Here is a 3,396-nt window from a genome sequence, read left to right on the forward strand (position 1 = left end):
ACCATCCAGGCCAGACTAGTCCTCACCCTACCCCTGCACCGGGTTTTCACTTGCCTCGCAGCAAGTTCGCTGAACTGAAAGAGAAGATTAATGGACATTCTGGTAAGATGCTGGAAGGCGGCCCTAAATCACAGGAATCTGGAGACACGGCCATCGTCAGCACGGTGCCGAGCCAGTCCACACGTCGAGGGCTTCTCTAACTCTGCTGCTCTGGATTGTTCTGCTGTTTGTGATTGAGACAGGAGGTTGTTGTCAGTGTCATCAAAGCCACGGACAAGAAAGCTGCAGGCCTTAAGTCCAATTAGACAGCTGCCGTGTACCCCTCAGACAGCTACTATTTGCTGTGGGATGTTCTGTATGGCAAATGTGTTGCTCTGATTGGTCAATAAATAAATCACTGATTGGCCAGTGGCCAGGCAGGAAGAATAAACGGGACTAACAGAGAGGAGAAAGGAGAGAACAGGAAGGTGGAGAGAGACACTGCCAGCCGCCACCATGACAAGCAGCATGTGAAGATGCCGGTAAGCCACAAGCCACGTGGCAAGGTATAGATTTATAGAAATGGATTAATTTAAGCTATAAGAACAGTTAGCAAGAAGCCTGCCACGGCCATACGGTTTGTAAGCAATATAAGTCTCTGTGTTTACTTGGTTGGGTCTGAGCGGCTGTGGGCCAGGCAGGAAGACTCTAGCTTCCACTATTATGTACCCCTTAGACAACAGCTGTTGTGTACCCCTCAGACAGCTGCCGTGTACCCCTCAGACAGCTGCCGTGTACCCCTCAGATAGCTGTTGTGTACCCCTCAGACAGCTGTTGTGTACCCCTCCGATGTAAGTGCCACTATTGCACCTTGAAGGATATCTTGCCAAGCTGGTTATTGTTGTAGTTCATAGACTTCACAGGTGGGTAGGACCTTTCATTGTTTTCCTCGATTGGCAGGTTGCGTAGCAACTTCCAGTACGATGAAAGCTAGTCCTCTGGGAGGAGGCTTGGGGGTCAGATCCAGCTCCATTCCTCCATAAAGTTTTTTTTGTTTTGTTTTATTGTTTGTTTGTTTGTTTGGGTTTTTTTGTTTGTTTGGGTTTTTTTTTTGTTTTTGTTTTTGTTTTTTGGGGTTTTTTTTTCAAGACAGAGTCCCTCTGTGTAGCTTTGGACCCTGTCCTGGAACTCACTTTGTAGACCAGGCTGGCCTCGAACTCACAAAAATCCTCCTGCCTCTGCCTCCCGAGTGCTGGGAGTAAAGACATGCACCACCACTGCCCTGCACTCCGTAAAGTTTTTTAAGGCGTTATATCAGTAGGAAGACTATCAGCTTCAAAGGTACAGACATACCATCTAATGGGTCCTCACATGCCTCAAAGTTCAGCTAGTAGAAAGGAGACTGAGAAACCCAGTCTAATGCTGGCACATCTGTCATTAAAAATGGGACAGTCGACAGGCAGAACTGCCCAGAGGTGAGAGCTTCAGAAAAGTGTGCCCAGAATTTCAATCCTAATCAAGGCTCCTCCAACTTTTGCCTGGCTTGGCTTGGGAATTGCTACAGACAACTCGGTGCCTCCTGCTTCCTTCTTGGAGTAGAATTGTTTCCTTCTTGGAGTTCCTACTGGTTGTTCTGTGCCCATTTTACCGTTGTATTTTGAGCAGAGAGGGGCAAATAACTTGTTTATAGAGCATAGACCTTTAGTTAAGGAAGAAGTTCGCTTTATACACACAATTGTGTGTTTGTTAACCCTTTTTTTTTTTTTTTTGAGAAGGGTCTCACTATGTAGCTCTGGCTGGTCTTGAACTCCCTATGTATAAGGGCAGACTGGCTTCAAAGTGAGAGATCTACCTACCTTTGCCTCCCAAGTCTGGGACTAAGGCATGTGATGAAAACACACTCCGCTTTGTATACATACAGTTTTGGAAAGGAAGACACAGCATCATCGGGTGATTGTGAGCTCAGCTCACTACACAGCATTTTTTGAATTCCTGACTAACAAAGACAGGTGTGTGATATGCATCATCTCATTATGACCTTGTTTAGAGTTACACAGCAATAGATAACTAACATATAAGGTGATGTCATTGTGTATATGGTAATTTCAACAACACAAATAGACACTGAAAATTTATGTTCCTTACAGGAACTGGGGAGAGTAATGTGACCCTGAGGTTTGCTTTCATGGAAGAACTCGACTTTCAGCATGTACCATAACAATTTTTGGAAGTTTTTTCCTGCAACCCTCTTTTCGGACTACTTGCTGTGGATACGTGTGGCTTCGGTTTGCCTGGCACTTCATTCTCCTTGCATTCACAAAACGCCTGTTCACATCTCCATCTATGCTGCTAATGGGAGGGAATCCACTAGCTTTCTCCCACAGGTTATGAAATCAAGCTTGTTGACTGGGATCGTGATTTTATCAGGAGAGACGTGAACGAGGTTGGACATGTGTTTTCTTGTGAGGAGTTGGCCCTGACCCCTGGTAGCTGCCAGGATGACGTCATGTGGAGAAAACCTGCCTGAAAATGAAGCCAAGAGAGGAAACTTGGAGGTAAGATGATGGGGAGGAGACACAGGGTCTGGTAACATTGCTTGTATCTAGATGTGTTTATGTCCAAATGTTACATACAGAGAGGCCTGCCACAAATTAATATGTAAGTTGCTCTGAGGAATTTATGATAAGTGGATTATTCCCTCTTCTGTTTTTCATAACTAGGGATGCGGGGTACTGGGACACAACCCAATTTTGAACCCCTTAGCCATCTTCCTTTTAAGAACATTTAGAAATGTCTTGTTTATCCTGTGTGTATGAGTGTTTTGTCTGTATGTACGTATATGCACCACGTGCAGGCCTGGCGCCGTCGCAGGCCAGGAGAGGGGTGTTGATTCCCGGGGACTGGAGTGACTGGCAGTTGCCAGCCACCAAGTGGGTGCTGGAAATCGACTCTCTGGAAGAGCCCCCCAAGAGTCTTTCACTGAGTAATCTTCTAACACCTGTTTTTCAAGTCCCCTTCCCATCAGTCGTACTGTGATTAGACCTATTGTGATCTTTGATGCATTTTCGCTCTATCTGATCTTTTTAAACGTCGACATTAATCTCCTTGTATCACTTTACTATCAACATGGTCCATCACGTCGTCCTCTGAAGTTTTAAATGCTCAAAAAAAAAAAAAAAAGTCCGTTTTTTATTTTCATGAATAAATTGTAACCTACCATCCGTTCCAAAGTCACTTCTAGGGAATTCTGATCGGGAGGTTTTATCAATCAGAGCTCACCAACCATCTAGACTTGGTGGCAAAGGCACCATTGGGGGTGAGGTGGGGTAGGGGGCGTAGAGGAAGAAACAGGTGATGCCAGAGCGCCTGTTTTTCGGTCTAGCAGAGGCTGGGGTTCCCCAGGCACGACAGGCGCTC

This window comes from Peromyscus californicus, unplaced genomic scaffold (assembly GCF_007827085.1).
Source record: "Peromyscus californicus insignis strain IS unplaced genomic scaffold, ASM782708v3 Scaffold_18__1_contigs__length_77618521, whole genome shotgun sequence".
Taxonomy (NCBI): domain Eukaryota; kingdom Metazoa; phylum Chordata; class Mammalia; order Rodentia; family Cricetidae; genus Peromyscus; species Peromyscus californicus.